The following is a 13,342-nucleotide window of genomic DNA, read 5'->3' on the forward strand; positions in this document are numbered from 1 at the left end:
ACGAGTTGAGCTCAACTCAAAGAGTAGCAACACGTGTATTCTCTTCTAGTTATCAGAATGGAGGTCAAAGCCCATTTGGTCAGTCAACTCAGAGAAACATAAGGAGCAAATGGAAGCAAACCCATTTTGATCTCATACCTATGTCATACATAGAGCTTTTGCCTAAACTTTTAAAGAGTCATCAAGTGGCTATAGTACCACAAGAGCCTCTACAACCACCATATCCTAAGTGGTATGACCCCAACGTAAAATGTGAATATCATGCTAGGGCAGTTGGGCATTCTATGGAGAACTGTTTTCTTTTAAAAGCTAAAGTGCAAAGTCTAGTTAAAGTCAGTTGGTTGAAGTTGAAGAAGATAGGGGAAGAGCCTGATGTCAACCAGAACCTTTTACCAATTCATAAGGGTCCCGTCATAAATGCTATTGACATATTCATAGAAAAACATAAGAATAGGGTGAGCGACGTAACTACTTCAATGAATACACTTTTCCAAATCCTCCATGTAGTTGGATATTTGTCACCAAGGTTTAACAATGATGACGAAGAGAAGATTGGATGCACCAACAAGGAGCAGTGTTTATTCCACCCAGAGACAAATTGACCATTTCATTGAGGATTGTTGTGAGTTCAAGAATGAAGTGCAAAAGCTGATGGATGCAAAAATTCTCTTGGTAGGACAGATGAGCATGCAGGAAATCGAAGTTAATATGATTACTGATGCTTCATCTAATAAGAAAACATCAAATGAGACAACATCTATATGGAAACCATTAGTCATTCATTATGAAGAGAAGCCAAGTATTATGTCTTATATCCAAAAACCTAAAGCAATGACAATTGAAATACCAGGTCCTTTTGCTTATAAGGATAACCATGCCATTCCATGGAAGTATGAATATCAGTTCATCCCAGACAATGTTGTTTCTACAACAATTGGAGGAATAACTCGTAGACGAAGGTGTTATACACTAGATAATTTTAAAGATGTCTTAAAAGAGGATGAAGTTCGACAATGTAAAGGAAAAGCTATAGAAATGGCAGGTGAAGATGATCTAAATGATCTGAGCAAGGTTTTTACTGAGCAAACCACGTTAGTTCAGAAAGAGACGGATCGTGAAGTTGTCTCCAAAGAGGAAGCTTGTGAATTTTTGAAATTAATTAAGCAGAGTGAATATAAAGTGATTGAACAATTACGTCGTACCCCAGCTCGTATATCGATCATTTCATTATCATGTACTCTAAACCGCACCGTAAGGTTTTGTTGGATATCTTAAATAGAGCCCATGTCAGGCATGACATTTCAATGAATGCACTTAGTGAAATCGTGAAAAATACAACTACTACAAATTGCATTTCCTTTACAGATGAAGAAATTCTCCCTGAAGGTATTGGACATACTAAGACATTGCACATATCTGTGAAGTGTAAGGACCATCACGTGGCGAGGGTCTTGGTAGATAATGGTTCATCTTTAAATATAATGTCGAGATCCACATTGACGAAACTCCCCATAGATCCATCATACCTAAGACCAAGTACTATGGTTGTTAGAGCCTTTGACATTGCACATAGAGAAGTAATCGGAGATATAGATATCCCATTGAAAATTGGGCCTTCCACTTTCAACATTTCATTTCAAGTAATAGATGCAAATTCCTCATACAGTTGTCTATTGGGACAACCTTGGATTCATTCAGTAGAGGCAGTCCCATTTTCACTGCACCAAAGGGTGAAGTTTAGTGTAGAAGGTGGTCAAGCTATTGTCTATGGAGGAGAGGACATGTTTGTAACGAAAACATCAGAACTTCCTTATGTTGAAGCAACAGAGGAAGCTCTAGAATTTTCTTATAGATCATTTGAAATTGCTAATGCTACTATCTTTCCAACAAAAGGTTTGAGAATGGACCGTTATGTGTCTAAGACATCTCTAATGATTGCAAAGACAATGATCAAAAGTGGTCTCCATATGCATAAGGGATTGGGAAAAGATAATCAATGGGACTCAGAAATGATTTCTCTTCCTAAAGCCAAGGAAAAATTTGGTTTGGGCTATAAGCCAAACTTCTGAATGGGAAAAGGTTCGAGCAGAAAAGAAATAAAAGAGAAGTGCGCTCCTTGTGGGACGCGAGACGAAGGAGGAAAGAATAAGCATACCTCATTTATCTGAGACATTTAAGCCTGGAGAATTGTTGTTTGATACCAACCAAAGAAAAAGACATAACGAAGATTCTGAGATCTCAATTGCATTTGTCTCTGAGAATACTATCCCGCCTCATCTTTGGTTCATCAGTATTCGCCAGGATTTGAGTTGAACAATTCGGAGATCAAGAAGACATTGGAAGTCACTAAGGGATGGCAAAAGTAATAACTTTTTATACACCCTCCTGACTATGCCTAAGGTCACAGGGTAGCTTTTTCTTTTTGTAATAAAGACATCCTTTTTATTTTACAAAGTTGCGTTTTGATACCTTAGTCATTATGTACTTCCTTTTTTTTTAAGAAATGAAAAACGTGATTCTATCCCAATTATCGTGTCTTTTCTTTTTGCTTCTCACTTTTCGCCTTTTTGTCCTTTTACCGACGTAATTTAGGATCCATAACAGAAGCACCTGAGTAGAAGGTGACGTTGATGACGCTGTTGATTTCGAAGTCCCGATTTGTAATCTTGAGCAAAATATTGAAGAGAACGAATCTGATATATCTCCTGAATTACTCAGATTGATAGAGTAAGAAGAAAAGAAGACTATGCCATATCAAGAAACTTTGAAGGTTATCAATTTGGGAACACTAGAAGAAGTGAAAAAAGTGCGAATTGGCACTTTGGCTTCGGAACAGAATCAATCAGATCTAGTGACCCTACTTCACGAGTTCAAAGATATATTTGCATGGTCCTACCAGGATATGCCCAGTTTGGATACAGAGATTGTAACACATCGATTACCACTCAAGCTAAAATGTAAACCTATATGACAAAAGCTTCGCAAATTGAAACCTGAAATGTTGATCAAGATCAAGGAGGAAGTTAAAAAGCAGTTTGATGTTGGATTCTTAGCAGTAGCAAAATATCCAATTTGGGTTGCAAACATTGTCCCAGTTCCAAAGAAGGACGAAAATGTTAGAATGTGCATAGACTATAGAGATCTTAATCGAGCAAGTCCTAAAGAAAACTTTCCTCTTCCTCACATCGACGTGTTGGTAGATAATACTGCTGAATTTTTCACCTTCTCGTTTATGGATGGATTTTCAGGATACAACCTGATCAAAATGGCTCTAGAAGATCAAGAAAAAACGACATTCATCACCTTGTGGGGAACATTTTACTATAAAGTAATGTCTTTTGGGTTAAAAAATGCAGGAGCAACTTATCAGAGAGCGATGGTTACATTATTCCATCACTTGATGCTAAGAAATTGAAGTTTATGTTTGATGATATGATCGCCAAGTCTGGACTCGAAGAAAAGCATGTGGTTACCCTTCGTAAGCTTTTTATGCGATTGCGAAAAATTCCAATTAAAGTTGAACCCAACAAAATGCATATTTGGAGTTTCTTTTAGGAAGTTATTGGATTTCATTGTCAGTCGTGAAGGCATCAAGGTAGACCCAGACAAAATCAAGGCAATAATGGACTTAAGGCCACCACAAACACAAAAGGAGGTTAGAAGTTTTATAGGAAGGTCGTTGAATTACATTGCACGATTTATTTCACACCTTACTCAAACTTGTGAGCCAATTTTAAAATTGTTTCGCAAAAATTAGATTTGTCATTGGAATGAAGATTGCCAAAAAGCTTTTGACAAGATCAAAGATTACTTGCAAAGCCCTCCTATCCTCGTCCCGCCAACTCCTGTACGACCTTTGATCTTATACTTGACAGTGAAGGAGGGGTCAATAGGATGTGTGCTAGGACAACATGACTCTACTGAAAAGAAAGAGCAAGTTGTCTATTATTTAAGCAAGAAGTTCACGAATTATGAATCAAAGTACTCATTATTGAAAAAAACATGTTGCACCTTAGCATGGACGACTCAAAGATTAAGACAGTATATGTTGTACTATACAACATGGCTTATTTCAGAAATGGATCCTATAAAATACATTTTTGAAAAGTCATCCTTATTAGGAAGGATAGCTAAGCGGCAAGTCTTGTTATCAGAGTTTGATTTTGTTTACATTACTAGAAAGGCCATAAAGGGTAGTGTGATTGTTGATTGCCTAGCTGAATTACCAATTGAGGACTATGAGCCCATGAAGTTTGATTTTCCAGGCGATAGTAAATACTTCATCGAATACATGGACAATGATGTTTGATGGAGCCACAAAAGAAATAGGACACGGTGTGGGAGCAATTTTGATGTCCCCCGATGGGAAGTGGTATCCTTTAACTGCTAAGTTATATTTCGATTACACAAATAATATGGCGAAGTATGAAGCATGTAGTATAGGAGTGCGAATAGCATACGAGATGTAAATAAAAAAGTTACGAGTCCTTGGGGACTCCCTGTTGGTTGTACATCAGTTGAATGAGGAATGGGAGACGAGGGATGCTAAATTGATCCCTTATAACGATTATATTCACACATTAACTCAAACTTTTGATTCGATGACGCTTGAACACTTCCCACGAGAAAGCAATCAGGTTGTAGATGCATTAGCCACTCTTTCTGTCATGTTTAATGTAGCTTACACTGAAGAAGTTCAACCCATAAGGATGGAGAAGTATAAGACACCATCCTACTGTATGAGCCTCGAGCGAGAACCTGACGGTAAACCTTGGTATCATGATATTAAGCACTACATCGCATATCGGGAGTATCCAACAGGGGCATCAGAAAATAGTAAGCGCACCATTAAGAGGTTAGCCATGAAGTTCTTTCTAAGTGGTAAAGTATTATACAAAAGAAATTACGATATGACTCTACTGCGATGTGTCGATGCCTTGGAATCCGAAAAGATTTTGGAAGAAAATCATGAAGGAGTGTGTGGGACACATGCAAATGGATACATGATGGCGAGGCAAGTTTTACGTTCTGGTTATTTTTGGTTGACCATGGAATTAGACTGCATCAAACATGCGAGAAGATGCCATAAATGTCAAATATACGCAGATAAAGTGCATGCTCCAGCCTCTACATTGCACGTGCTGACGGCCCCATGACCTTTATCCTTGTGGGGTTTGGATGTAATTGGACACATTGAGCCAAAGGCATCAAATGGCAATCGATTCATTTTGCTAGTCATAGATTATTTCACGAAATGGGTAGAGGCTGCTTCATACAAAAGTGTCACCAAGTAGACTGTTGTCAAGTTCATATGAAAGGAAATTATATGTTGGTATGGTTTGCCAGAGCGCATCATCACCGATAATGAAAAACCCTTAATAATAAATTAATGGAGGAGTTGTGCAGTCAGTTCAAGGTTAAACACTCTAATTCCACTCCGTATCGCCCTAAGATGAATGGGGCAATGGAAGCAGCAAACAAAAATATAAAAAATATTCTTGAGAAAATGTCGGTCACCTATAGAGATTGGCATGAAATGCTACCTTTCGCATTGCATGGATAAAGAATACCATTTCACACGGGACAACCCCTTTTTCACTAGTGTATGGTTTCGAAGTAGTTTTACCTGTTGAAATTGAGGTGGCATACCAATTACCAATTAAATTTTCTTAATTTGTGGCATACCCAAGGTCTATAAATAGGGACTTTTGGTCATTTGGAAGGGGGAGAAAAAATTGTTTTAGAGAAATTCTCTACGAAAAAAAAATGTTTGAGAATCCCTACGAAATTTTTTTTAAGAAACCTATTTATCTACAAAAGGTGGGTTGTCAAGTCTTTTTCGTTTTATTGTTTTTATTTTATTTAATTATTTGTCTTTCTTTACCCTAAACCTAATGCCAAGGAAAAACTTAGTTGGAGTTTGCATTAGGTAGGGATTTACTCCCAATGATCCGCACCTCATACAACAAGTAATTTTCTTCATGATTGATCTTTTTTTTTTCTTTTTCTCTTATTCAAACGTAGAGAGAAAGAAAAATAAAAATGTATAAGGAAAATGTTATATATATATATAACCTTTTTTTTCTTCTCTAGATAATAGAGAGAAAGAAAAAGATATAAGGAAAAATTGTTTGTATTATTATTATTATTGTTATATTTATTATTATTATTTTTAATTCTTATTTATTTGTTTATTCAATTTTATTTTATTTTTAATTATTATTATTTTATTTTATTTTTTTTACTTTTTTTTTCTCCTTAAGGGTGGCAAGTTGCCACCCCTGTTCTTTTCTTTTCTTCTTTTCTTCTATTTATTTATTTAATTTTGTTTATTCATTTATAATTAATTTTAACTTATTATAACTTTTAATATTATTATTATTTTATTTTATAAACCTTTTACTTTGTTTTTTCATTTCGGTTTGTTTATTTATTTTTTTATTTTTAATTATTTTTAACTTATTATTCTTTTTATTACTATTATTATCATAAACCTTTTACTTTATTTTCTTTTTTTATTTATTTATTTACTTTTTTTATTTATAATTATTTTAATCTATTATTATTTTTATTATTATTATTATCATTTTATTTTATAAACTTTTTTTAATTTCACCTTCTATTCTTTCTTTTTTCTTTTTATATATAACTTTTACTTATTTATTTATTTAATTTTTTCATACGCTCCTAACTTTTTTTTAACTTTTATTATCCTTATTATTATTATTGTTATTATTATTATTTTATTTTATAAATTTTTTATTTTTAAATTTACCGTCATCCCTTTTTGTCCCATTTTCTTTTCTTTTATTTACTTTTTATTTAATTTCTTTTTATTTATGTATTAATTTGTGATTATTTCATTTTAGTTTTTTTTTCTTTTTTCTCCTATTTTATTTATCATTATTATGTATCTTTCTTTTTCTTTTCTTTTAACCTATTTTCATTTACTATCATTATATTTAGTATATACATGCATTGACATCTTAAATTATTTGCCTAATTTATTGTGTGGTATATTTGATTTGGTTTATGACGTGTTGTTTGTATTTGACCTTCATTAATTTTTTTAATTTTTAAAATACGTGTAACCATAATTGCATGTAATTTTGAAATATTTTTTTAAAATTTCTCTTTAAACCATTTAGAATTTTTTTTTGTTTTAAAATTATTTCTTTTAAACTCAAAACTAAATATATATTTCATAAGGTTTCCTAATCTACTATTTTTATAATAACCCACGCCGATTTCGCTAAAAAAAATCCTACAATGGAATCTAGAAATTTCTGGGAGTGGATCAATATCTTTAGGAGTCTGAGATTTGATCCCAAGAGAAAATAAACTTAATCAATGTTTTTTTAAAAAAACTTTAGTTGAAGACTAGCCTATGATAGAATTGAGAAATTGTAATAATTTCTCATTCTCTTAATGTAAGAAATTTTTTCTCAATATAGTCTAATTAATGGGTGTATCCCACTTATTTTATGGGATCATTGCTCCAAATATTGGAGTGATGAGCAATGAAATAAGACATAGTTCTTTTAAAAAAATGAATTTTATTCAAGACATTAAATTTGGCAACCGTTTTCTAAAACGGGTGTTACGGGCTGCTAACACATTTCCCGTACACAAATGACTCCCGAACTCAATTCTAATTTTTTTGTAGACCAGTTTTTATTTTATTTAAAACGATTTACTTTATTTCGGTGTCCAATCACATCGTAAAAAAAGATTGGTGGCGACTCTTTTTTTCGTTTTTAAAATTAAATCCTTTTTAAGGACGTCGGCCGCTTCGTGTCGTCTCAGGTACGTGGCGTGGCGACAGTTATATAAGGTGTATTTGGTAGTCACTATGGCACTAAAAAAAAATTCAACATCTACCCATATACTTCATGTGTTAACATTTTATAACGTTCTATACTTTTTATTTGGTAGTTTTGAGTCAACATCATGGATTTCTTCACCCCAACCATTATAAATGGTCTCAATTTAATTCAAGCACTCTACAACCTCATCACATATCTGTTTTGTGATCATTCTTTAGTATGTTTATTGTTTTCCACTTATGTTTGCTCTCCTATTGTTTAGTATGAACATAATTACAAAGGAACTTTTTTGTCATTCTATATTATGCCTTTGGTCTTTTTTTCTTTATTGTTTGGCACTGAATAAGGCTGGACCATTTTTTTTGTAGTTGTGTTCTATATTTTTTGTTTGTTCTGTTTGTATGCAAAATATATTCCTCTATGTTTTGCATGTTTCATTTCCACGTGATTCGCATCCAAAATATTGTCAATTATAAAAGAAATTCAAGTTCAACTATACATGTAATGAATTTCTTACCTCTGAGGCTTGTCCAATTAATTTTTTTTTTACCTTATATCCGCTGTCCTACATTTATTCAAACTTTTCTTACCCTTCTATTTTTTTTAACCTTATACAGGTGTACGTCGGGTTAACCAATAGTGGTATGTCATCATGCCTTCTACTTTTGCAATATCATTAATGTGTATTGTAATTTGTTTAATGAATTTCGTCGCTAACATTTATCTGTGTGACATGTCTTTTCAGGTTAGTGAAGAGCAAGAGTCCGTTAGTCAAGGTTTGTACACCAATATTTTAGATGGTTGGAATAGTTTTTCACCATTATTGATTTGTAAATAGCATCTTATAATAGTAATTTTTGAGATGGCTCAATCTTGTTGGAAGACATGTAATTACAGCATAACGTATTCATTATGACTGCTACTTTTCAACTTTATATTCATTTTATCTTGATATTTAGTGACTTTAATTATTAAACTTATGATCCATTGTAGCAATTAAATAAAATTATGTATGCACGAATGTATTAATTAGTGCGGGTTTTGCAAACATATTAGTAAATTTTATGCAACTTTACCATGTCTCTTAAATATGTTTTGCAAATTCAACTATATAGAAAAGTACAGTGGTAATCCAAAAAAGTAAAAGGGTCTAAAAAGGGAGGGTGATAGGAATATGATTTTTATGGTTTTTCTATGGTTTAATTTTATTCAATAATAAGGTTGAAAATTAGATTTGGTGTTGGTGTGTTGTCTATTTTTCAACCTCATTATTATTCCTAATTCAATGTTCAACTTTTTCAATAATTTCATAAATTAGCCATTCATAAGCTTATTGACTGTTTTAGATGGGATAAAATTTTACTGTGATTCATTATTAAAAACTGTTTGGTTTGAGAACTATGATTACACGTTTAGGTCAGTTATGCATTTGACATAAAATTTTCAAATGTTGCAAAGAGAGTAAAAAAAAGGAAATGGATGTTATTTCTCTTTAATTTTATCACTATATATATCGATGGATTTAGCCCAAAGCTAAACTTCAAATAATTTCAAATTTCAAATTAAAACACAAACTTTGTTGGTTTGTATTTTGTATTGATTTTAAAATGGTTTAAATTATTTGTGTTAAATTTAAAACCATCCCTAAAATTAAACCATAGAAAAACCACTTTTTATTAAACAATTTTTTCTTTAATAATTCAATCAAATTATAATTCAGTTGAAAATTTTAAATTTACCCCATTTAAAATTTAACTTTATTTTCGTTTTCTATTTATTCATTTTTTTTATTTATCTGGTTGGTAATAAAAATTTTCTCTAAATTTTAACTAAAACCTACGGTGTTTTAACTCTAAACAAACATTAAAAATCATTCAGGTCATCAATTGTCATCACATAGTGGATCCACAAGAACTAGTTACGATACTTACAGTATTTACAACTTTCCAGCGTCAGTTACTTCTGACACTAGAATTATTACTAAATGATCGTAAGAGGATAGAACATACATCATTTGATAGTAGACATCGTATTAGACAATTAGCATATTTTCGACTAATCCATGAGTCAGATCTTTGCTGTTGTCAAAGTACGCGAATGGATAAAAGGTGTTTTGCCATTTTATGCCATTTACTAAGGACGACTGCTAGATTAGTCGAAATAGAAGTTATAGATGTAGACGAGATGGTTGCCATGTTTCTGCATATAGTAGCTCATGACGTGAAGAATCAAATGATACAAAGGGAATTTGTACGGTCTGGTGAGACTTTTTCTAAACATTTCAACCTCGCCTTATTAGCCGTTTTGCGGTTACATGACGAGTTGTTTAAAAAACCTCAACCAGTAACAAACTTGTGCACGAACCTAAGATGGAAATGGTTTGAGGCAAATACCAATTGTCAGGATGTTAGTTGGACCTGCCAAACAATATGCGTACGATTAAATGTAATTTTATTATATCGTAGAATTGTCTTGGCACGTTAGATGGCACATACATTAAGGTGAATCACTACAAGAAAATGGAGCATTCCCGACGCCGAAAAGCACGTCGGCATAAAGAACGTCGGGAATAAGGGCTTTCCCGACGCCCTCAACAACGCGTCGGGAGATGCGTCGGGAAAACCATCTTTCCCGACGCACCACAAAGGCGTCGGCAAAAATACGTCGGGAAAAGGGGTTTTTTCCGACGCCGTGAACAGTGCGTCGGGAGCGGCATCGGGAATAGGGGGTTTTCCCGACGCCGCGTGAAACGTCGGGAAAAGGAGTTTAATGAGCGTCGGGAATTCCCCTTTTCCCGACGCATTTTGAGGGATTTCCCGACGCCACGTCACTGCGTCGGAAAATCCCCTTTAAATTCGTTTCAGTTCTGTGAATTACAGAACCGAAACCGAGAGGAGGAGAAAAAGAAAGGAGAAGAAGAAGTCGTCACCGTGGTTCAAATTTCTTTTTGTTCCGCCGCCGTCCGTCGCCGACAGCCCTCACCGTTGTTCCTCGCCGCCGTCTGCCACTTTAGGTAAGTGAAATATGTAAATTTATTTAGTTTAAGTTTATGTTTTAGGGTTTTTTTTTATGAAAATTAGTTTAAGGTTTTTTTTTTATGAAAATTAGTTTAGGATTTTCTTTTGGAATAGATTTTTGTTTGTTAAATGTATTTTTGTATAAAGTGTGTGTAATTTGTGGTTGAATTGAAATTTGAAATTTGAAATTTGAATGGTTTAGGATTTTTGTTTTAGAAAATTGAATAAAATTGAATGGGGGTTGAATTGGGGGAGGGGGTTTATTGTTAAATTGAAAATTGAAATTGGGGGGGGGGGGGAGGGGAATTTATAGTTGAATTAAAAATTGAAATTGGAGGGGGGGAGTTAATAGTTAAATTGAATTGGGAATGTAATATGTGTGTTAAGATTTGTTTTGGCTATCCTGTAGTTATGATAGCCTGTTTGTGTTGAATATTTTTATTGTTGATTTCAGATGGCTATCCTACAGTTATGGTAACTTTTTTGTTTTGAATTTGCTTATGTTTGGGATGGCTATCCTGCAGTTATGGTAGCCTTTTTTGTTTTGAATTTGCTGGTATCAAGGGGTGGTAGTTAGGATAGCTTGAAGTATTTTGTTGTTAATAATTAGGTTGTGTTGGCTATCCTGCAGTTATGGATAAAGGTTGGATGAAACTTAAAAATAAGTTATCCCTTGAGTATAGACATGGAGTGACCCAATTTTTAGAATTTGCCAAATTTCACGTTGATGCTTACGGACGATTGAGGTGTCCATGCAAGAGATGTTTGAATTTAAATTGGAGCTCATTAGATGGTGTGGAACGACATCTGCTGACTATAGGAATATCCCCCTACTACACAGAATGGGTGTATCATGGAGAGTCATTAAGCTATAGAGGTACAGAAAACTTTGAGGAAGGAACTAGTAGTAATCCTTTTAATGAAGGAACTAGTAGTACACAATTTAATGAAGAAGGTGATATCTTTGGTATGCTAAATGATTTACAAGCCCTTATTGAACATGAAGAGGAAATAGAGGAATTTCGTTTGGAAGATGAAATGGCGATGAATGTTGGGGTAAATATAGATGAAGATACAACAAATAATATATTTCAGGACTTATTGAATCAAGCACGTAATGAGTTGTACCCCGGTTGTTCTGAATTTTCGTCGTTGAATTTTTTGGTTAAGTTGATGCATGTGAAAGTTCTAAACGGTTGGAATAACAAGTCGTTCAACATGTTGTTAGAACTTTTAAGAGCAGCGTTTCCAATGTGTAATAGTACTATTCCTAGTTCATTTTATGAAGCAAAACGAAAACTTCGTGACTTGGGCTTGGGATACGAGACTATTCACGCGTGCAAGTATGACTGTGTATTGTATTGGAAAGAGTTTGCTGATTTGCAACATTGTCCTACATGTGGCGAGGCTAGGTACAAGGTTAATCATAATAGAGGGAAAAAAATTTCGCATAAGGTATTGCGCCACTTTCCTTTGGTACCTAGATTACAGCGCTTGTTTGTATCGCAGGAAGGGTCTGCTGACATGAGATGGCATAGGGACAAACGTGTTGAAACAGATGATGTCTTGAGACATCCAACTGATGCAGAGGGGTGGAAGCACTTTGATTCTGAATTTCCTGATTTTGCTTCTGATCCACGAAACGTGCGTTTGGGCTTGGCTTCAGATGGGTTTAACCCATTTGGTCAAATGAGTACCTCGTACAGTATGTGGCCTGTTGTGTTACTTCCTTACAATTTTTCACCATGGAAATGCATGAAAGAGACAAATTTCTTTGTCATTTCTCATACCCAGTCCTAAATCTCCTGGTAGGGAAATTTATGTGTATCTCCAACCATTGATTGAGGAATTGAAAGACTTATGGACTTTTGGGGTGCGTACGTATGACTCTCTTACAGGTCAGTTCTTTCAGCTATACGCAGCCTTGTTGTGGACGATTAATGACTTCCCGGCGTATGGTGACCTATCAGGGTGGAGTACGAAGGGGTATCAGGTATGTCCTATATGCATGGGTGATAGATCGTCCTTCGGGATACGAGGTAGAATATCTTTCATGGGACATAGACGCTATCTTCCACAGAATCACGTGTGGCGTAGAAGTAGGCTACACGATGGAAAGGTAGAGCGTAAGGCTCCTCCTGTGGTGATGAATAGGCATGAAATATTAGAACAACTAGATCAGTTGGAATTTTCAGTTATGAGTAAACATCCTTCAATACAGGATAAGAAAAGAAAGAGAGCTCTTAATTGGACGAAGAAAAGTATTTTTTCAATCTTCCTTATTGGTCGAGACTTTTGTTACGTCGCAAACTTGATGTAATGCACATTAAGAAGAATGTTTGTGACAATTTGATTGGTACGTTATTGAACATCGAAGGGAAAACGAAGGATACCACGAATGCTAGGTTGGACTTACAAGATCTGAAGATAAGAAAGGATTTACATCTTGTAGAAGTGGGTAACCGATTGGTGAAGCCACATGCGAGCTACACGTTGACT

The sequence above is a fragment of the Cucumis melo genome, chromosome 8 (assembly GCF_025177605.1).
Source record: "Cucumis melo cultivar AY chromosome 8, USDA_Cmelo_AY_1.0, whole genome shotgun sequence".
In the NCBI taxonomy this organism is placed as follows: domain Eukaryota; kingdom Viridiplantae; phylum Streptophyta; class Magnoliopsida; order Cucurbitales; family Cucurbitaceae; genus Cucumis; species Cucumis melo.